Raw genomic sequence first — 24,422 nt, forward strand, 5'->3', positions numbered from 1 at the left:
CTAAACCGCCATGCTGATAAGCCAGATCTAACTAAAAATGAGCAGACTTTAACTTTGTCGTCCTCTATCAATGAGTTTACTTAGTACGCCGGTCATGCTCAACCCAATGCGCATAACTCTATTTTTAAAGGCAATACCATATATGCGTGTATATATGCGCACCGAGTTAGGCAATAGCTAACGGAGCTTCTATGAGAAATGTCCTGAATTACTTTAGCCTAACATTAGCACAAAATCGATCCCTTAAGATGCAGAACTTCTAGTCAACCTAAACTGCTCTTTGAAGATGAGTTCGAAGAATATCTCTTCTGCGTAAGTAGCATGAACCACGATAAATTTAGTTTATTATAAGCAGTAAACTTCACCTATGTTTGCTTTCTTTTTAATCAGCTATCCAAGTGCTAATGTTATGATTTTCCGCGTGACCCTGATATGTAGCAAATGTAAAGCTAGAAATATATTAGAAAAAAAAAAAAGCATAAAAGCGCTATGAGAGCGGACCGAACTTTTCATTCAGAATGGCTAATTTTGACGACCACGACCAGTTACAGTATCTGACGAAGAAGAAGAAAAAAGCTATGTATTTCTATAAATTGGCCCTTTAAAATTTAGTGAAATCGAGCAACAAGGTATTGATAGTAACTCGTCAATAACCGTGCAATGTGTTTTCGCTAATGAAACTATCTTGAGCGCTTTTGCCTGCCTCCAGTTGACAAGCTCCTTTGCAGCTTTAGCACTAAAAAGTTATACGCAAATCGCTTGTATCCTATAATTAAATCCATGTGTTCTCCTATCGTCAGCGGAATATATGGACGAGAAAGTGGCCATTAAAAACAGACGTCCGTAAACATCCCCTAGCTTTGTTCTACGAACAACATTAGTTAAGTGTCATTATATGCTACTAAACCTACGTGTTTGCGGAAGGTAAATTTCAAAGTTTATATTCAAATCAACTTCACTCCGTAACTGCAAAAAACTAGTCTGAATAAGCGATTCTGTAATTTTGCTTTGATTCGGTAGTAGTGGTTGTAGCAGATTGTTTCACTTTTAATACTGACAACGTAACAGTACCAGATGTGAGGCAGTCCGAGTGTTCGCTTACGCTGTTTCCGATCCCAGATTCCGATACGTATAGTACGGCAGGTAAAATGCACAGCGGGCGCCGGTTGGATATATTTCGGGAGCAAACTACATATCTAATAGCAAGGAACGGGATAATTCGGAACAAGATTGACGAAGCTGGGCAGTGCTGGCCTAGAGACCGCCAATGGCGCGTGTGTGTCTGTTACGCAGGTGATACTAAGTCGCGAAAAGGGCAATACAGAAACGAGAACAATGTTCGTGCCCGAGTCACTGAACTCAAATGATTTATTAGAAAAATACGCGTACATCTAAACGCTTATAAAGTAAAAAATATGAGTAAACAATATAATGTATAAGTATGAAACGCTTATGAAGTAAAAAAAAATAACATCAAATACCAAAAACTACTTCACCACAGACTGGATCAGTTACTACTGGACCCAAGAAATTTCACACCTGGATAGAGGCGTTATAGGTAACACCACTATGAGAGCCATCTTTTCGTGATACGAAAACAGCTGACTGCTCCGTCATCATTCCGCGACATTGATCCGTTGTATCCAACTGCTTAGATTTAATAGGGCATTACGTAAGCAAGAAATCATTGTGAAACTATTTCAGCATGAAGTCTTGTTGCTTCAGAGCACTACGGCGAACGAAGATTTAATACCAATCTTGTGACTCATTGTTTAATTTTCTGGACGAGGGCATTAAAGTAGTCAGAATAACACATTGCGATATAGATATTTCACATCTAGTATTGTTTGTTGAATGTATCGACGTCCTGACCTTGCAAACCCAAATAATAATTTAATAACTGCATTTGTCAAGCTTTCGTTTTATCTACGTGCTATGCAATAAAAATATATCCACAGCTGATATTTTTCTCAGAGCACTTTTACACCTTCGTGCATATACATGTCACTGTCCTATTAAACTACTATAGGAATAGTGTATATATGAAAAAATGGACAATGGCATTCCAAAAGCGGGGTGGGCGGACACCATCGATAGTGCAGCAACCGGCATAGTAAGTTACCTGCATCATTGTGACGAGTCCTTATTTCACTGTCGGCACTTAGCTCTTCGTTTGATTGCTTCTTTGGCAATGCATGATACATTAGTATAGTATTGAAAAGGCTAAATGTACCTGTGTCATGCAAAGCTCAAACAAGTCAGCACTTAAGCTTTGTTGCTCTAATCGATATGGCCAGAAAAACAATCTTCATTCATTATAGGCATCAATAACAGCAACATCGAGTTCTGTAAAAGTCACCTCAGCTAGACTGAGAAACCATCGGTTATCGGGGGTGTTATGAAAACTAGAAGAGATAGAGCTCGTCGGGCCATTCTGAGAGCAAAAGTTGTTCGGAACTCTGACGATCCGAAACCGATAATATGGCAGTGTGATACAACTGTGGTGCTCCTGTTAAGATTACCAAGTTGCGAGAAAGCCATAACTAGATTGCATGTGTACAGCTCCACCTTTACATGTCGTTGATATCGTATAACTAGAGCTTCTACAACAGCTCTTATTAATTCACTGAGTTACGTTAGAGTGCGAATTAGTACAGTGGGCGCAGCAGCCCAACCACTGCTGTATCTCTGGGCAAGAGGTAGAACTAACAAATGGCTTGATCAAGACCACAAATGCAAAAAACGTAACTTAAAGAAAGGCACCTTACGAGATTTTAGGACCCGGGAACCGACTGCCTCCTTTGTTGTTGTTATCGTCGTCGTCGTTGCTATTTATTTGAACGCCCGTTTTACTTTAGTAGAACTGTTTCCGCTAGCAGGGGCCTGCGTCGGCTGCCCGCACACAGAAGCGTCCAAACGCTCTCTGCTCACTCTCTGTACGCATATCGATGCATCCAACCTTACAGACAAATTCATTCACATTCATGTAGATGCTGTTTTCCAGTAGGAAGCTGCTACATCATAGACGTGTAGTCTTCGCCTTGGTGCCGTCGCCCGGGAAGCTCACCATTCAATTTACACGGAAGACAGGGAACTTGGCGGAAAACTTAGGGGAAAAACGACTTCGTCCGAACAACTAATAATGGTACGAACGGAAGTAGCGACGGTAGCGGCAGCGAGGTCATAATTTTCCCATATCTAACCTGAACCTTTAACACTGTCCTTGTGAATACCGTTTCTAATTCATCCCCTGTTTTCGCCACAGAATTCTACTTTTCCATGTAGTTATAGGTTCGCTCGACTTGGCTATAGTCATGGTAAGATACACGTACTGTGCTGAATCTTTTCTATAGTACATTGCAAAGAAGTCAATGTACCAGGTCATGGTTCAAACTCTCGGCATTGTTGTCCCGAACGGCCCCGACAAGGTTGGGCGAAGTTTTGATCTATGTTGGAACGAGAGGCATAAGACGACTGCATACAGCGACAAAGCGACTATATCTCAGATGGTGCAGAGAAACGTCAAAGATGGGAAGCTCCGTGGATTCGGACACGCGGAAGAAAAATAAAAAGCAGCGAGCAAAGGACCTTGGGGGAATGTATCAAGATCCTATGCGCAAGCTACCCAACCATCCAGCCAATCGTGGGACAGTAGCTATTCGAAAAGTAAGCATAACCGAGAATCGGCGATGGGGAACGGCCCAAAGCAGCAACAAAGTCTACTGTAGTAAATCTGTGCAGACGTTGCTACTGCTGCTGCTGCTGAGTAGGCGATGCAAAGGCCGACCAACCGATTGGCTGGCTGCATTACGGCGAAATCATAGCCCACATACAGCGTTGGCACAAAAAGCGATGAAAATGGGAGTAACATCACAAGCAGCATCTTAATGCCACTATCTAGTAGCGTGGTTCGACCCGCACGGGCTACCCAAACCGTAGGCGCCGGCAGACAAAGCTCCTACAGCGATCGTTCGTGGTGCTGCGGCCACCATGTACTAGCCGTAGCCGACCCGTGAGCCGCCTGGCCCCGTGACAGTGTTACGCCTGCTGCAATAACTGCTAGTAGTTTCTCCCATTGTAGACGACAGCGCAATACTTTTTGGAAGTCAGTCGTGTTAATTTTGGCGGCAAGAAGGACGACAAGGAATAGCTGCTGCTATTAGTGTTTCCTTGGCCGTTGAAAAGTCGCCGGAAGAGTATCGAGAGCCGAAAGCCTGTTTGTGCAAAGGCTGAACCAAGTCGCCTGTGCATTATCGTCTATTTTAACCACTACTAGAGATTGCGAGGGGAAAAAGTCACTGTGGAGTGAGTCCATATATTAGTACCATACCGTTTCTTTCTTTCGTTTTGCGTTCTTGCTGCTGATTCGCTCGCCGTTGCTAATGTTGCGGTTACCCTTCATTTTGCTTGCGGAGCATTAATCATTGTTTTTTTTTTACTTAAACTCCTATGAAGGACTTGCCCTCATTAAGAACCTAACCGTAGTGGGACTGGCTAGACTTATCATGAAGTTTCTCTAACAGACCTATGAAACGGCATGGTAATCATACACGCAGCTATTAACTTAAAAGATAATACATTATTTTCCTAAATTCTTTAATTTTCCTTCATTGTGTGTTCGTGTGCATTAATGCCTCGTAATAATTTTTTCTACAGCTAAGATCTCAACCATCCTGACTGCATGCTTGTTATTTATGCCATCCAGACCACGCCGACTCTGTTATTCATTAGCTCGAGCCGACAGATAGAAGTGGACATAGACGTGGGGAGACTGGAGAGAGGGGCAAGTTTGCTGGAGTGGGAAGATGGAAAATGCACGGCAGTGGAACGGCGTACGAATACATGCGAATGCACTAAAAGTAGGGAACTAATTTGGACAAGGGCCAGTATAGTCACTGCAGTGAAGGCTGAAGTAGTTTGGGCGAGCGCGTGACAATATAGTATATCCTGTGTTTAGGCTGTAGATGAGGTGAGGCCTGAAGGTGGGGCAAAAATCTTGTTGAGAAGACAACAACGCTTACATACAAAGAAGAGGATGCGGTAAGCAAGCATCGGACCTCAATACATAGCAGCACCAACGAGCACCTTTCATCCAGAAACATCATGGATATCATTAACATCAAAGAACTATTGTAATACAATAGTTCTTTTGTTATTGGTATTATTCAATCTGCAGTGGAACTTATGCTGCAGCTAAAACTAAAAGAAGTTGACATTATTTAATGTACATTTATATTTGCTTTGCTGCGGTTGCTACTGACACTAGAAGCGCAAATCAAACAGCTTATAAGGATAAAAAAAAAGCTAGTAGATCAAAGGGATTCGCCATGGCTTGGTGATGCTACTGCGACTGCCATTGTAATTAATAGTTCATCTTTGCTGTCAAAAGTTCCGGTTTTATGGCCCATGGCGTCATGTGATCGTCTTAGCGCTGATTTTGCATGTGCCCTAAAGGCGCACCAGCTGGCTAACTTGCTCGGCGATCCTTGAGGGTCCTGGCTTTTCTTTTGGATTTACATGCCTGTACGCTTCCTTTTCTATCTTACTACATCATTTTACTTTCCTTCAAGTTTACTTCCTAAGCAGGACCATCTTTGAACGTTTGTACTACACTAGAGCGCTTGTGTTCACCTGTGCTCTTTCTTACTCTCGGCCAATTTTATAACAATCCCACCGCAGAGCATTTGTCGTAAACCACTTCAAGTTTAGCTGTGTTTTATAAAATAGGACAAATAAAGACAAGGTCTTTATCGATAGTCCATCAGGTAGGTGACAACGATTACACAGAAAGTGAATACGTATTCACATATGGGTGGTGGTAGTAATATGTGACAATTGGAGACATCAACGTTTAGGGAGTGGCTAAGCCAACGTAATGATTGCACGAGTATGAGTAACCCGTTAAGTGTAAAATAGGTTCAAAAACGCAGAAACAAGAAGGACCGCCTCAGTAGCCTTCTTCTCGTAATATATAACAATGACTATTTAAATGTATCACATGCGAGGTTATGGCAGCGAACCGGTTACAGCTTGATGAGTCGTGAATCAATCTAGCGTCGCAGTTAGCAAGATGGCCTAACAGATTAGCCTAGCAGAAACTTATTGAATAGCCTAGGACGATTAAGGCAAAAAATGGTACATTATCTTGTAGCCACAGGACAGCACTAAAGTACAGCCTTAGACTCGATGGCTTAAAACTGGACGATCCAGTTATCTAAGCATTTGTCAAACGTCGATAGCTCATAAACTCCGTCTAAGGAAGGAAGTGACCTATGGGTTTTAGAGGCTTCGCCGTACCTAATTCAAAAGCCCACGGGAGGTTTGCGAGAACGATGATTTCCATTAGGCGTTGCTCAGTTCAAGAAATTATGACGGTGCTTTAATCCAAGTGACGAAAAGACACTCCTGCTGTTAGCGGTCATGGTAATGATCAGACTATGTCTGGATGATTCTTAGGAATCTACGTTTATTTTACGTGAATATATACTTTCAACGGCATTCAGTACTATACAGAGCTGGCCACTGTAGTAGTTATTACGCTTGACAATGAATCATAATCTCCGAATAACTTTATCTTTTCAATGGATCCTGATCAAATCCAGGTCAATTTTTTTTTTACTTAATATATTATTTTGCAGAGAGCTCAAAAACCCTTATAATCAGCATTGCAATAATTAATGTGGTTATTAGACATAACGTACGTTGCGCTTTGTCTTTACTATTTTGCTCAAGTTATCTTCTTTATGTCGCTTGAGATGAGTCAATCTATTTATGACGCTTTTGCCTCACATCATTTTAATATGGATATTAATAAACGTGAAAATATACATAAAATCTGCGATCTTTCTCCGCTTGCCTCTTTTATGTATTACCTGGCATCCGTAGAATTAACTTAACCGTTTTGGCATAACGTAGCAGTTGTCTGGACTACTTCCTTTTATCATTAAGGTCGAGTCGCTCAAGACAATTTCTGAACAATTGAACAGTCAGATCGGCTTCTTCCTCAAAGTTGATACCCTTAAAATAGAGAAGGTCTACTTCCTTGTAACACTGCACTACGAGAGGAACGTAGTAATTTGGCTCGCATTCGATACTCGGTTCGGTGTCATTGACTGAAGCCTGTGGACTGAAGTTAGCTGAAGGAGAGTCTGAAGACTCTGCTCCAGCACGTTCATCGGAGTCATCCTGGTAGCACATCTTGTGGTACGATTCGCAATCATACATTTTATTGACTATTTCATCTGGTAACAGGCCCCGAAGCTTGTCAGAGTTTCCTGTGTAGTTCCTAGTCGCGTCTGAGACAATCTGGATGCTGTTGGCAAGTTTCTGGATAGATTTTGGTGACATTGTGGCATTTACGGCGCACATAAAATGACTAGCAAGATCATTCGGGCCGAGAAGGTAGATAAAGGCAGATGCCGATCCTAGAAGCGCCATAGTCATCACGCAGGCAAGAAGCCCATTTCGGAATGTTGACATATTCATGTCTCAATCGACGACAATGAAGGTACTGCTGACAACCTGAAATCAAACAATGAGATACGCAATGGACGAAATTCAAAATGTTTGACTAAGCCATAACTCTGGAGATTTGAGTCGTTCAGTCATCGGGAACGCGCTTAAAGGTACATGCGCCCCAAGGTATACAAAAATATTGCAATTTTTATACGTATTACCTTTTACGTGACTTAGAGACTTGATATTCAAAAAGAAATCTAGAATATATGTAATAATGGCAAATTCTAGTTCAGTGCTCATATGTAAATCTTCCTTCTTAGCGCATCACGCTCTTCTATGATGATAAATAGTCGTTCTGGTTAACTAACGGAAGGACAGCTATGTAGCTGATTCGGTCCAACAAATCTGAGTATGTGTCATAGATTTATAAATATAGGGTTCTCGAGAGGGGACCTTTGTGAGGTGCGAATACACAAATAATGAACAGAATAATAGTTAGCTGTCTATTCAGATATGCTTTCCATGGGACATTTTAAGCTGACCTTATTAAACTTGGGCTATTAGCTAACAAAAAAAGAATGTACATAACAAAAAATCAATCACAATACAACAACCTAAGTGTGAAAAAGCAGCGACAAGTTAAGCATTTATCCCTTATTTTTTTTGTGTTAGAGTCAGTGTCATCTAAATCATCGAAACTAAGTATGACCGTAACAATTCGGTTAGACAACGATCCTTGACCATAATCTATACACAATATGAAGCAAAGCATCAAATGTTAAATTTTTCTGATTAGGTCGCTTCTGTGCCTCGGGGAAGAATACGCAAGTATTCATCACAAACCCATGTAATAAATGAACGTGGTATATTTGCGGTGGGGTATTTTTGACCTATTTTCTACTTCGAGCTTAGTTACGTATTCATGACAAGTTCTTATATATATATATAAATAAAATATATCTGGTGGAAGTGTCTCAGAAGTTCATATGAATAACAGCGGCTAGCTCAGAGCAAGAACTTCAACAATGCCTCAACTGAGCAAATAAAAAAACAATCGTTTGTAGGTGACGGTCTTTCACAGGTTTTGTTTTATATTACCTTTTGCGTACAATCTGCGGATGCACATTAAAAGCAATAGTGATTCTGCGCTAGAGCCTCTGCTGGAGTAGAGTCGTTTCAAGTTAGCGAGAGCTATAAGCAGACGGCAAACAAAACAAGTCTTACTCCCGTCTATTGTGCTAGCCAAGCGGCTTCTGTTACTAAATTATAAATATTGATTCACGAGACGACTATCGCAGGCGTCGCTTCCTATTCTGTACGTAAACGGTAATCTGGAGGCTGAACAATTGCAGACTGGTTGTACCTTCAACCATCAGACTGCCACACGACGGCGGCGTTTAGCGGCTGTATCGGCTCAATGCGCTTCTGATAGACGTTGCCTGTAGTCGCTCATTGCTGCAATGGGCACCGCGGACGGATCCTCTCTTTATCTCGTATTTGTGCAAGATTCTCGTGTTGTGACGATAACTCTCCAGCGTGGTTCTGGTCAGCATAGTCTGATAGTTTGACGAATTGCCATGTCGCAGGCACCGCAATAGTTGTTTTGCTCAAGGCATCACGCAAGCTCACCTACCTCGTCAATAGACCTGCACACAGAGAGCTACCAATATTTACGGACCTATTTGCAGGATCTGCCGTGTCCGTCTGGCATGTAATTGCATGTATTTATATCCTGTTTTATATAAAATGGAGGGTGCCATGGTAGTAGAAATACAGTAGTGGTAGAAAAATACCTGATGTGAATAGGGTGGAGTAAGAATAACATGGATGTGGTTATTCCCATATATCGCACTGTGTGAAATGGGCTTATTTTCAATAGCTAAGAATATTAAAAAATATATATATATCTACTCAGTATTTCACTAATTATCTAGCAAAAAAGGGAGCACGGTATCATAGCTTGCTTAGAAAACGTTGCTGAACATAAAGCTGATATTCCATCAGGCATAGGTTCGACTGTTTAATCGGGCCTTTTGGTATGGGAGCTACCATGTAACAAAAGACTACTATCGGTCTCTATAGAAATCTGAGGTCTGTTTTTGTAATAAGATGAAAATTGTTTAGTTTTTAGCAGCGATGTCTGTTCCGCGATCATGGAGCTCAGATATCCAAAAACTCAGAAACAGCATATGAAATAAGATTTGTTCCGTTTTTAACAAAGAATCAGAACACAGTAGTTCCGACCCCCTTACACTGAAAAATGAAGGGCTGTTTAGCGTAAAATTTGTGAAAATCACATGTGGTAAGGTGACGACGTAGGTAGAACATTAGGAGAATTATCATAAACGCCTACACGTTTTTTGAGCACGTATGACACGTATGTCTTTGAAATTAAACATAATACTTTTGATCAAGCAATAAGAAGTTCAAACGAAGTACGTACCTCCGTTTATCAAACAGTTAATTGGTGATCGGATATAAACCATGAACTTAAACACGAATTATATTGTTAGATTAAACGTATTCAAAAAATTGTTGACTGGTTAGGTATAGGATATCGTTGTTGATCGCCTGTGCGATATGCTGTTTATTATGCCACTGGCTAGTTATTGTTATCATTTACACTGAATGCAAGCACTGCTCCTTAAAAATGTACGTAAGACAAAAGGCTCCAGTTAAAAAATGTCATTGCCAACCGCTTCTGGTTTTTTATTGGGTAAAATTTTTGTGGATTTGTTTCAATGGCCGTCTCGTTTCTGTTTTTGTTGAAAGGTGTGCTTGCCTTGATGAAAACTCATCAAGTTGACCTTCGATAGTTGGATTAGTCTGTAGATTTCGAAGATCGTCTTTTGCTTCAACTGTTATTTTCTGAGCGACGTATCGATTGTTAAGCCGAAATCGAAGTGATTCCAGATGGACACGTTTGAAAAATTATGCATTCGACACATCTGCACGAGTGGACCTTTGTTGTATGTCAGAATGGTCCGTGTTTATTTTTCTGACGCAGATACTCTTCCGAAACTGCCTTGCGAATATCAACTGAATCTGCATAAGTCACACATCGAACGTTAAGAAGTTCACGGCCTAAACAGAGTGACCGGCTGTATTTTCTACTGTAAAGAGAACGTTTTCGTGCACAAATCTATGAGTAAATGTTTAGATAAATAGTCTTCGAAGGGGCAAATCTCTTCTTCTCAGAATACCCGTGACAACTTTTCCTGGTATTCTACGGTTGTGCTCAATTAACGGAGCAGAAAGAATAGGATTGATGGCCTTATGGCAAGATTGCCTCTTCATGGTAGTGTGCAAAGACAAATCCAGCTGGCAGGAAAAGTAACTTAGTAATAACACAATAAATTCATAACGTAGACTTCCCGCAAGGACTGACTCATTGGAAAATATTTACCCGCTCTAACGAAGTCAAATGCACAGTATGTTTAATTGCTTGCAAACTACGAAAATACATGTTTCGCTTATGCGACAATGTATCGACATGGCACGCTTGCCGAATACTGGCCGAGCCTACGACACGACTAAGCTCACGTACAGATTTGCTATACAAGCTAACAACGGCTGATAATTGACAGCGAGGTTGCTCATAGTCTAACAAATCAGCAAAGAAATTGGCTCGACTTTGAAAAAAAAACATTTTACGGCTATAATAAATTGACTCGTTTGAAAATTTTGGGCTTATTTGGTCATCGTAAGCATGGTAATATCAAACTAATATCAGCAGAGGCACCGACACGGGACCACCGAATACGTAAACGTCATGGGTACCGTAGTCAGACTGGCCAATTGCAGACATGTCCCATACGACAGTAGCAAGTATCGAAATGTGAGGCTCACTCTCGGAACATTACAAAGTTTACACATTAGCTTCTTAAAAAACACATCTACTAGGATATGATGAAAGGTTGCTAATAGTACAACAAGAAAAACAGAAAACACATTAAACAGGAATCAGTTCGAGAAGAGACGTAGCTAACAACAAGATTGCATCCCCCTTCAACATACTGAAAGAACATCACGGCGTTTTGAACGCATTCAAAAAGTTTTCCTTTTTTTTCTTTGAACACTGTACCCTTTTAGTCTTTTCTCTCTTTAAAAGATAAACCCCTTAAGGGCTGTCAGTGGTAAGGCTAAGTTAGTAACTTTTTAGTTTCAGATCATCTCCTGTTACCGATAAATGTGAACGAATTTGTATAAAACTTGTTCAATTAAGTAATTTTAAAATTGAAATCTGTTTTAGTTCCTGCTCCTTCAAAGTACCATTTTTTACACCTCACAAATGGGGTCTATGTTGCTTTAAAAGGAACGCTGTCCCTTGTAGCAAGAGAACCTCTTTTATCTTAAAATAGTGGCTATGAGTTAGAAAGAACAAAAGCCTCTCTAAAAATTATGAAAGAAACGTTTAACTGAAAGCCATTTTTAAATTTAAGAAAAATCGAAAAATGTTGAACGTAGTAGGTCAGTCCATTAGTTGAGAATTACCAGCCATGAATATATATGCTTATAAGCTGCAAGGCCTGATACGATCTTCTCGTCACCCAGCGCCTCCAAATAACAGGAATACAATAAAATACATATGTAAAATGTAAAAGTACTTTTCCACACAGTCATGACGTTAACGCTAAATTAAATCAAAATATAAATAAATAGTGCACGAGGCCCGCACAACAATCCCATCTCTATTCGTATACATATATATATACATGTAGATTTTTTAATGCATTTTCGCTATAGTGTAGACCTTTTAGCGATGGCCATCTGCTACGATCTGTCAGCAGTCGCAGCAGTGCGATGATTAATCACTATACGTTTGTCAGCTAGGATAACGACTGGTGAAAGCGATTACTACTGATACCTACATGTGCATGTACGTGAGGTGGCGAAGATGCTGGCAGGATTCGTCGATGTCCGTTACTTACCTCAAGTAAACGAGCCCACTGAATTCGGGTTATTGTTCTGTCCGCGATTAGCAGGTGACCGCCCGACGGGTCCTTATATATTCACAATCAATTTCTCCTTGAAGCCCTCTTCATGAATAATGATGACGTGGACGCGGGATCAACGAGAGATGAAGCAGCTTGCGACTAGCGATACGATCCTTCCTGAGGTTATCATTACGGCACAACCATTCTTTAACCATCTTTATAAGCTCATATGTCGCCACAGTTCTCTGCGCCGTTACGCAGCCACCGTGGGCTACAACTGCGATAGCGATTCGACTGTCCGATGACCCCCGAGCACGCGATCTTGAACTGCACAAACAAATATGAACTTCACCCTATTATATCTTTCTCTTCGGTAAAAATCTGCAGAGACTACCTCTAATGTTAAACCGAGCAGCAGGCAGCTAACTCAGCCTTGTTTGAGCACCTGAACGAAAATCATTCATATAGCATAGGTAAGCACAGCGAGAAACAGCGATAACGATCATCAAAAACACAAATCAAATGATAGACAACTAAAAAAACGTAACAGATTAGTAAACAAAAGCTGCAAAAATGCAGTTAGAGAACTCTTGTTTTCCTGAAGCAATCGAGCACCATGACGTGACGTATAGACTTCGGTTATGTAACTGTAAACAGCGTCTGCTAATGACAGTCATTCAGAGACCATAATAATTGTTGTTCTAATAGTTTCATAAATTGCCATTTTACTGCTAGTCGTCCCTAACTTGTGGCAAGTATGATTGACGAACTCGGTGGGCTCTAATTATCCGTAATTCGTAGCTTTAAACTTATATCAATTCAGATTTCAACGGGGGCATCCGTGATAAGATTTGATGGCGTTATATGATATTGCATTGGAACATTTTTCCGATTCGCAGATAAGAGACAATGCGGGTAGCGCCACGAACTTCTTCATGTCGTCTATCACCAAACGGCTTGGTCTGAATCCGTGTCAGAGTACGCAATTGTCTGTAGCATTAGGAACTGCATTACACCTAACCCCTATTTTTTTCTTTCTTTAGTTGTCCTCAAGTGTTCTTAGGAAGTTGAGCCGCTATGTCCTTAATTAGATATAATCATTCCGAAAATTGTTAGGCTGGAAGCTGACTCATGATTATCGCCTTCACTACAGTAGCTTTGAATGTTTTATTGACCGTTGATTATCTTCGTCAGAGACATCAGAACTTCTGGCTCTACAGTGAAATTGACTAAATAGTACTATAATTTATATACGACGTTTATATATAGAGATGCATCGAATATATTTAAAAAGAAAGGTAACTTCACCCTACTATAATTGATTTATCGAAATATGCTCATACACTAATCGATGGTTCTTAATCTTCAAAATTAATTTGCAAAGCCCCTGTCCTCCAAAGAAAAAGGCAGACTGACTAGATAGATGTATAATTATTTTTTAAAAAAATTACATGAAATACAATACCTTGATATATCGACATACGGTCTTGTACCCGTACATGTACACGTTATCATGTCGGGTTGAGAAGGCTACGGCAATAATTAAATTGTGCTGTACGAACATCAGTAACAAGAACACCCTTTCCGGAACTTGTGTAGTTTGGGCACTTGTTCGCTGTGGTGGATAAACGAAGTTAAATTCTATTTGTTACGTCAATGGAAAGTGAAATAATGTCAAACTCCTTTTACAGGCATCGATAGCAACAGTTCCTTGTGGTTTCCCTTGTTGTTTTTTGAGGTCTCTTATCGCTGGCACTATTCGTTCGTCTATATTGCTGCTACGGGTACCATCATGTGCTTTTAAGGGACATTAACGTCAACGTTTGCACGACAAACGCCCAAGCTCCTACCAAACTCTACATGGAAGTCGCCCCATTTGCGCGCAACGGCCCATAGCGCTGAAGTCTCAGAGTCAAAGTGGAAAAACAAGGAGACCAGGGCAGGGGGAAGTTCACTGAGGGAAAACGTGCAAAGATACTGCACTGCTTCATGGGACCATAACAACTACACCAGCAGTAAGTGTTTTGCTACATATCATAAGAGGCTACATATTTGCCCCGTCTTAGTCTCGCAGGAGCAAACGTAGTTGGGGCGACGTTGTACTGGAGTGTGTTGGTTCTCGACGCCCGAACGCGCCCGCTACCACACAGGCACTCTAATGAGGCACAGAAGCAATAGCATTAGCAGTTGTGCTACCTAGGTTCGTGGAAGACTATGCAGGTTTTATACATGGATATGTTGTACGGAGACATTAGCATGGCTTAACAGCGATCCTGCTGCTGCAGCCCTTTCCAGAGTGATGACATCCTGGTTGTCACATAACTCCATCTACAGCTGCCGCTGTTGTTCCAAAGAAAGAAAGAAAGAAAGTAATAGTATGTAAGGACCAATGGAGCTAGCGAGTGAGCGTGTGGAATATCGCCGGCGGTCAGTCTGCAGGCTTATAGCACTGGCGCTGCGGTGCTGGAAACTTCTAAAAACGTGCTCTAACGACCCTTGAAGAATGGCCTTTGTATTTTAGCAACTTATTAAAGGAGAACAACATGATCCATATGGGCACCCCTAGAAACATAAATGTTTCAGCAGCAAACAGGAGAAGGTCAAGACCAGAAAGGCTGACTAAGCAGAAGCGGGGGCTGTGTTCTGTCATTGCTGCTATAATGCCAAGGAGCAACGTAAACATAGGTTTCTCTATGTAATGCCAATAAGGACATTATAAACCGAAAGGGTAGAAATAGAGGTTTGCATTTAGCCTAGGTCGTTCCGCAGTTGCTAAAATTACGCTTATGTGAAAGCGCATGAATATAATATGTTTGGCTTGTTGTATATGAGAAACGAATTTACGAATGAGTAATGCTTGTGAAATGAATTATTGCACGCCACATACACGCAGGACCGGAAGACGACGATAGATTATGTGCTTGAAGTGCTGCATCATGCTTTCCAGTGTGTCACGCTATTAAACCGATATTTCTGTAACATTTAGTTGAAAGAGTAGGGTTGTTATAAATAGGCAGTCTGCCGAGCTTCAAATGCGACTCAAAAAACTTACCATCTCAATAACAGAATGAGACCAGTTCTAATATCTATGCGACGTTTAACGTTATTTCGGTCGCTGCTTTTGCGAGGCACACCCGGGTCTTTTCAATTCTTCGTTAGGTGCATGTACTACTATAAAAAAAACGGTTATGGCTCGAGGAGCGTTTTTTAAACGAGCCTCTTGTCTCCTGGTGGAAAATGTTAGTCGGTGCATCGCATGGGCGCTTGAAGCGACTTTGGAGATGCTTCGCGCACTAGAGTAACGACTGCCTCATTTTTGATGCATAAAGCCATCGTTCTCATTTTATGCTCTCTGTGGAAGATATTTAAAAGTTAGGAGATCTGGGCCTGCTGGCTGGTTGTAGATGACATGCAGAAATTACGTAGTACAGCAGCGCAATGGAAGTTTCTGAGTGTTCAAGTTGTGGTTGGTCGACTTACTGTAAAGTATCCTAGAGTCTCACACTCAAGTCAACTTGCAAAGCGATACTAAAGCGCATGCAAATTCTAACCGACGCCCAGGCCAAACACAGATGTCCGGTTACCGCACGACCCACAAACTGTCAAAATCGGCACACCCACGCAAATTATGACGATTTCTACTTAGGCTTTTTTCGGAGCTAATGTGGACGCCAAAGTAAATGCCATACAGAAACCATGATCTTGTCGGCTTTGCTGCCATCTGTCTAAACATTGTTAAACTAGATTTTAAAGACACCTAACGACTTGGTAAATAAGGTGATGTAAGTCGCACGGAACCAGATAAGAAATGTCTGCCTTCGAAACCAAAGCTCCCTAATGATCTAGAAGTAGTGCGGAAAATGTGACAGTAAGCTTTCAGAAATCCCAGCAATAAGTAAATGAAGACATAGATTTCTTTCGTTCGTGGTCACGAAGATACAGACACAACATTAGGTTTGCTTTACGAATTTGATAGTAGTAGCCTAAAAAAGATTGCCTGTAAGCAGTAGCAAGTGCTGCCACCAGAGAGCCTGAATTATGCAACGCAATACGTATATATATATATATATATATATATACAATCTGCAGAAGACTGTCGAGGCGTTAATTTTTGATGACCTTACAGAAAAAGACAGTTGTAACTTGTGAGTAAGTCAAAACTTGTCGACCATCTATTTTTTTCAAACAGTTGATAGCTGATCTCATCGAAGCCTGAGTAAAGGAACATTCTGGTTTAGTTGAATAGCTTAAGTTAGCAAGGTGTGATATTATTTAAGCGTTGACGGATTACTCACTGACTGGGCTATCTACCGGATAACATTATTTTGTTTAGAAGTTTCGGCATTTTGTTGACATCGCTTATTTAGGATAAATCAATATCTAACATTACTACAACCGTGCGAAATTTGGTCGTTGTATGAAACTAGATAACTCTCAAGATGTCCTGTCTGATCCAACTAAAGAAAGTTTTGGCCAAAAACGTTTCACCAATACTAAATAATATCCGCAAATAAACGCCAAATAGCATTTACTTAAATAAACAAACAAGTGGAACATCAATTTAGTGAATGTCGAAAGCTCAATTTTCGCTGAATCTTACCCTTAGATAGACAAAACCAGCCAATTTTCTCCTTCACGAATCGCCCTTTCGGTAACTTCGATAAACGCTAATATACTGATCCTCTTTTTTCATTATATATAACATAATAATATTTTTCATATAACTATTTCACCATCGCCAGTTACTATTCAGTGTTAATGTTATCATTAGTTTATATTGCTTAATTTGCCTGTCGTGTTGAAAGTTCGAGGTCATAAATGCGTAGTCATTTTTCTTCCCTTCGAAGACGGTCGCTTTTCGGCTCGTCGGGCAATGACTGAAATCCTATTAATACCTCCCCTTTAGCAACGCCGTTTCCGCTTTCGTCTTCAGCCGTTTCACGCTGCCGACAAGCGTAAAGCTTCTCGCAACGGCGAAGGCACACACCGTCTCTAATTGTTGTAGTAACTTAACTGTCCTAACCCTACTGAGGAGACTCCCTAAGGGCTTAGATCCTTCACTATCCCAACAAAGATCTCTAGATATAACTCATTTTGATGAACGAAATACTAGAACGACTACCTGTTAGTCTTTTTGCGGTAGCAACTGTACAGGTCCTTCGTGTCGACTCCGAGTCATAAGGAGCTCTGTTACTGGTTAAGCCCTAAATAGGGGCCAACTGTAAATGCACGAGCACGGTGAAAGCGCGAACTAATGCCGCGGATACGGATGCGTCGACTGTGAACGCAAACGGATAAATAGGCAATGATCATACGAAGCAAATGCTGCAGTGGCTGTTGGCGTAGACTGCGTCTGTGATTTGTGACGTTAGTACAACTGGTCGGTAGGCTCACACAAACTCTTCCATACGCTCGATAGGAAGCGAAAACTTATGCAACATTTTTTATCATTAATAGTAGTAGTTTTGATTACTAATTAAGCGAATGGAATTACGCGCAGAGGCGCTTTGGGATAGAGACTGGGGGAGAGTAATATGGTGATAAGTAAAGGATTACCGCAAACCTGCAGTAGCCATTACGGCCTTCAGGCCTACAGCTGGCCAGCGGCCGAGGAATAAAAGGTAATTGACTATGTCGTTGCTTGCTGTGGACGCGATGCTCATCAAATAAGTAAACTAAGTTAAGTAGATTAAGTTGGTGCTATATCGGCCTGTAGTTAAGTTGGGGAGTTGTCTGCTGGCAGAAATTCAGTCGTATATAAGGTACTCATTGGGATTCTTTCATTAGGTTAGTCACTCTATGATCAGTAACTGTTTTCCTAACACTTTTCACTTGCGCATTGGATTTATCTCTCGACACGAGTTCCTTTTTATTTTAAACAGTAGATTCTCACTATGACGAAAGTTTAATAAAAAAAAAAATGATTCACACACCCAATTAATAGTCCACAGTTCCTCCTATATAGCTATCTGTGGTTCTTTTATACATATGATTGCTACCATTCGTTATATTCTCTTTTCCCTTTTTGCCCCTGCCTCTCCCCCCAGGCCTCGAAGCATTTGTATATGTTCCTTTTTAATCTAATTGAAAAAGGCTATTCAGTTTTTGAGCAAAGACTACAGTTATCTTTGCTTAAAAGTAAGTGAGATCTATTTAAAACTAAATATGACTTCTAATATTGTGTAAAATAGAAACTGTTAGATATTCACAAAACGTTGCTGGTACCAGTATACTTCCACCATATAAACCGATCGTTAGAACGCGTCGAAGTACGAAAATCTAGCGAAGCTAGGCGAGACGCGATCGAATCTATCTGAGAGCCGGCGAAGTGCATTGCTGTCTGTCTCTAAGCGCACTAATAGAGACACCGCTGGACAGCGGATCGATACTGTAGCCTGATGCAACATGTTAAGCTACCGTATATGGTAAGGGCCTAACACGCGACAACTTTTCGCCTTTCAGTTAACCTGTGTTAGATCCTGTGTGTCGCTAATACTTTTTAGCTATCAGTTGTTCTCGTGTCGTTACCTATTTGCTAATCAAGACTCATGCGTGTTGGCTTCGATCATGGCTTTGTTTTGCGGGTTATTAAAGCAACTCAGATTATTAAACGTCCATTATCAAGAGAGGGCCTCACGAACACGTGCTGTATGTCAACATGTAAATAAAGCCTTGTTATTAGGCCTCCGCCACCCAACTGGCATTCATAGAACATTTTAGCCAATGATTACCTTTTGACGCATGATAATTGTTGAAACAACAAAAACATTGGCGTACTAACGAATTAGAGACACTAAACTTAATTACATTGTAGTACGTGTCTGTTTAAGGAAAATTAAACAAATAATTAACTGTAAAGTATTGAAGTTACGCTTATTAGTATGTTTGTGCTTGTACTTGTTACGTTCCTAAATTAATTAAGTTTGACACTCTTAACTGATTATTACTACCGTGTCCCTTCCGTCTCTCCTGTATATTATTACTAATTGTTATTTCTAGACGTTTTCTAGCGAGGCAGGTAAACTGCGACTGTTTTTTGGACGCATTAATTGCACGGTCGAAGGGCAAATTTTTACTTCGAAAATTTCTTCGCAACACTTTGCGAACACACAATATAAGAAAGCTCTGTATCGGCCGGTAGCGCAATTATAATACGTTGCTTTGGACTCAGCAGAAAATGCTTGCAATGTTTGTCTCTATAACTTCCATTTACTGGCCTCATTACCCATACACCAATAAGCGTACGTGCACAGACCGACAGCGGTCAGGTCTCTGTCGGTGAAAGTTGAGTTTGGCCGCTAATTACAAACGCAGAAATTATTATATAACGTAAATAAACAGAAAGTTAATTGCAGTCCGGCTGCTTATAGATGCCGGCTGTTTTATATTTGAAGACGACTTTTGTTAGACTTTCAGAGAATCTTTGGCTTTGCAAAAGCATATCGTTTCTGGCACAAGGGGGGTGCTTTCTAACGTTCTAACCTGCAGGTAAGCGTCATCTTTTAATTATCCAGGACTAAAACCATGAGGTATTATTACGAGTATCATGCAGGGAAGAACGCACCGTAAAACTGCGTCTATTTTAATGTCCTGCCACAACCTGCGAAGAGCATGCGTTACGTTGCAACGTGCCAGCCCAGTTGCGAAGTCCTATACGCCATGTTTCTTCCTATTGCTTGTTAGTGAAGTATCGATGCACGATGCATCGAGGAAGACATAGGAAAGACGTATGATTTGCTGTTATGGTTACAGCCGCCGCCATCATGCACATGTCGTTTCATACACGAGAGTCGGTACACTTTGCACATGGTTGCAGTCTCTGCCATTAGATAAGAAAATAAGCTAAAAAAATAGAACGAGAAAACATATGTTTTATATGGAAAACACCCCTTTGGCTCAATGCGAATTGGGCCTATGCCGTCATTAGGCTGGCCCAGTCAACAATGCGTGTTAGCCATGCCGCTCGGCAAGATATTTAGCAGCCCTTGACAAACGCCTGGTCTACTCATTGATAGAGGAAAAAATTCGGTACGAAATCGTCTTCCTTATACACAAAAGCATCGTCGAAATTAAAACTCAGTTTCCTTGTGTTGCTTTTAATCAACGAATGGTATACGGGAACCCGGCTATTCGTTGAATTAATTTTCAATACATTGCAATTTATATATCGTCTAGTATGCCATTGAATCAGCTTAGGAGCCAACTGTTGTTTACAATAAGTTATTGCTTTATGGAAAGTCGTCATCGAGCGACTTGGCTACTTCAAAGTTCAAGAACTCTAAAAATCTGAGAGTGACTCTTCGGTATTTCACGATCAACAATAACGAATGAATTTTTAGGAGGTCATACATACATCGTGTTTACGTGGCTTTCAATTATTTTTTATCCTCTAATTGAGACTGCCTGAATGCGTTTGTGAAAGGTTCATCATTCGCGAATATTATATATATATATATATATATATACCGTTGAGGCTTTGGTTGTAAGTGCCGCTAGCTATTTTAAAGTTTCGTCTTCTTTTAATTATCATTTATTCTATTGCTACGTGCCCATCTACCTACGTTAAGTTTGAGGGCAGCTTGTGAGGCTGAGAGAGGCGACCCGCTGCGTTCGTACAATCCGTCATAAAAGAATATCGGCTCTATTGCGTGAGTTTGGAAGCAGGCTATATAAATAGCTTCAAAATCATAAGGAGAAGCATACACATACGATATGATGAATGAACATGTTCCAGCTTTCAAAATCTGGCACAATGATCTTTTTTCTTCCTTCGTGACGAACTAACAATTTCCACCTAATCATAGGTTTGGTTAACCAAGATACACAAATCCGGTCTATTCTAGCTGTTCGGTCCCTTGAATCTCATATAGATCTAGTGGCTGCTGGGAGTTGTGACAGGAACGGAAGCGCAAATAGCTTCTTTCTGTTTTGCAGCTTCTTTTTCCCTTAGAAAAAGGTAAACTTTTTGCCCTGTTTAGAGCAGTGTGGCAACCTTATATAACCTCGTTCATAGACTAGGCTGCGCTGTGTTGAGGCTCTTATCTTTTTGTCTTTGTTGCGTACGTACTGCAGCAATCTTGTTAAATGCAATGAAACACGCATACAAAAATTGCTATATAGAACCAGATTGAGTATAGGTGCAACGGGAAGCTATCTTAAAAGATACAGTTGTAGCGCAAGGTACATTTAGGTACGAAAGTCACTCGACATGGCTGTACTGAAAAATGGCCAAAGTTATGTAATAGATAGCATGCAAAATCTTACTTTTGTTTTATCTAGGGAGTGCAAATAAGAGATAGTATTTCAGAGAAATATAATAGCTGCATCATTTCCTCCATTTATGCTATGCTAGTTTCAATACGGATCTGTGTAGCTTGTGGAGGGATTTTTTTCCATAAGACCATATGCATTTAATTAGAGAAACTGAAAGGCCAAAGGTCGCATGGCTACAAGGCCGAGCGCACCTTACGGTGTCCATGCTAATATTTAGAGACACCCCAAAGCTTGAAGTTGTGACACATTCAAGGTCGAGGGTTGGAGAAGAAAAGGTGTACGTAGCTAACAAGGATATATTATACGTGTCATATATGGACACTTTAATATTTGAAATCACGCATCAGTAGTACCGAGAAAGGCACATGCGAAAATTTCAAATTGACGATGCAGAAACCAGCTGCCGCATAGAAAAGACATTGCCTTTTAAGGATTACTTTGTATACACGTACACCGGACAGGAAATAACAACATCAAACCGAAGATAGTTCATCAAGTAGTAAGTCGGTATCGTGTAGTTTCCCCATCTCGCTAGCTAGGAAATCGCTTCTAATGAAGCGTAATCTCAAGGTTCACGACTAGACAAAGCTTAAACTCGCCACATATCAGTGACTGACTAAAGACGCTGTACCGGAAATACGTAAGATCAGAGAACAGGAAAACGAATCCTTAGATCGCGACGAGTACTACAAATGTATATGTTAATTCCTGAAGATGCATGCAGTGTCTTCAGTTGATTTGGCATTTAGAATGGCACCGCAGCTCACACTTCCCATATCACGTCAGCATGTAAATGCCGATGGCGCGGATTAGGTGAAGCGCGATATGCATCTAAGGCCGGCACTAAATATAGAAAAAGGCTGCCAGGCAGAGTTTTCAGGTTCACTTGTACTACGTAATAATAGATTAGGCTGGAGTCCAACGAAGACGTACGTTAACAGGGCCATCAGTTACCAATAGCACGGGTATAGTAATAGCAGATGTTCTCCCGCCTAAAGTAGATGCATGAGAGCGCTGTGCGAGCATTCTACAAGCTTCGGTTTTAACGGCAAGCAACTAACGATTTGGCTTCACTCGATTAAAAAGAACCCTTGTACGTCTACTAGAGTTATCGGGAAAACGCGAAGAAATCGAAGCTCAGTAAAGGTATAGATAGGCTACTACTTCGCTAGCTTGAATTGTGGCCGATGGTAACTAGAATGTATATCTATATGTATTCGCATGATCGTTGGCAGGACGACAAACTCTCTGGGCTTAGCGCGTGTAGTACTGGATGTAGCAAACGAATCCAAGATAGTTGCTACTCGACACTGAGCAGTTTGCATTTCGGTACCTTGGGCTGGGGCCGATTCCAGGACGACGAGTGAACTTAGTACACGCTCCATTTGAACGGAACAATATTGTCTCGTTCTGGGATATTCGAGACGAGACTGTCTAGCAAGCTTGGCACGATCTCTCTTCTCAAGGGGTGTTGCCACCAACAAATGACACCAAGCGACTGGTGCGAGGGTAACCCTTCTCGATGGGTTAAATAATCACCTTGCCAAGGAACGAATCCTAGATTTGCTAAACAAAAACAGATGAGCAGGAGGATCCGGAAAATATAGTAATCGTTCTAACAGATTTGCTCCAAAAAAATTCTATTTCGGCGGGGGAAAGCTACGGTCTCGTTCAGCAGTTGCGGACGCATTCTATCGATGCTGCATATGTCGCTTATGATAACCTCTGTACTTGTAGAACAACTATGTCGGAAGCGGATACATGTGTCGGGGACGTTATGTTACGATACCTCACGTGCATGACGATGCAGTAAAGACTTTCAATAAGAGCTTGTTTTAAATCGTCGTTATAATTAGGATAATATAAATCATTTTCTGCCTTTTCCTTTTTTAAACGTTTACCATTTGTAGAGCTATTATATTCTGACCAAATTTCATAAAGGCACATTGGCATTTACTTTTTTTTTCGGAGCTCTAGCTTACTAATTCTTATGCTCTTCTTAAACACCAGACGCTTTGAACTATAACAACTAGTGTTTTGTTTATAAATGATACGCGAAAATATATTATCTTAAAAGGACAAGGTAAACAATAAGGCGATTCTCAGTAACAAATGGGAATCTAGATTATTAGAAAAATTATTTATTATTTACTATTACTAGAAAAAAAAATTATCTAATTTTTTTAGAATGATGATGTTTAGCTGTCATGGTGAGCTATTTATGTACGATCTTTTACACGGTGAATGTAAACTTGCCGTGAATCAACGGCCTAAATTTGAGCTAAGTCACTTTTGTCATGGGTAGTGATAGCAGCTACCTTAAATAGGAACCAAAAGCTCTAGCAAATAAGCTGACAACTACATCGCCTATGACTGTAACAATCTGTAGTGTTTTTGATAATAATGTGAACGTCTGCTGACAGAAGAACCTATAATAACAAAAGTTTAATATTGTTCATGCAGTCAGTCCACTACGCTAAGCGTCTGATGAATTGATCTGATGTCTTCCGCTTAGCGGAAGACTAATTCTTTTAATTTGGCGTCTTCTCTTCGGTCTTTAGATGCGGCTTTAGAAACTGTGAAGTCACTCGACCCAAACCGTAGTTAGTACTTGTTATTAGCGTTGTAGAGAAGAAAATTAAGCAGCTTCTAATGCTAAATAAAAATGAATTTTAGGACACGCGTTGGTAATTCAGGATGAGGGACCGGTGAATGCTGATCATAATGTGTTACGTTAGCGTATAATATGAACAA

The 24,422-nt window shown here is 40.7% G+C and overlaps 1 long non-coding RNA gene across 1 annotated transcript in view; it reads left to right on the plus strand.

Moving 5' to 3' along the window:
• The first annotated feature begins 7,501 nt into the window (after window positions 1–7,501).
• LOC147755439 (uncharacterized) overlaps window positions 7,502–24,422 on the plus strand; it is a 176,334-nt gene continuing 159,413 nt past the window's right edge. Inside the window, exon 1 of the long non-coding RNA XR_015328825.1 lies at window positions 7,502–7,625. This is a non-coding gene — a long non-coding RNA (uncharacterized LOC147755439). The remainder of the gene's footprint in view (window positions 7,626–24,422) is intronic.

The sequence above is a fragment of the Varroa destructor genome, unplaced genomic scaffold (assembly GCF_002443255.2).
Source record: "Varroa destructor unplaced genomic scaffold, Vdes_3.0 BEIS01000005.1, whole genome shotgun sequence".
Lineage (NCBI taxonomy): Eukaryota > Metazoa > Arthropoda > Arachnida > Mesostigmata > Varroidae > Varroa > Varroa destructor.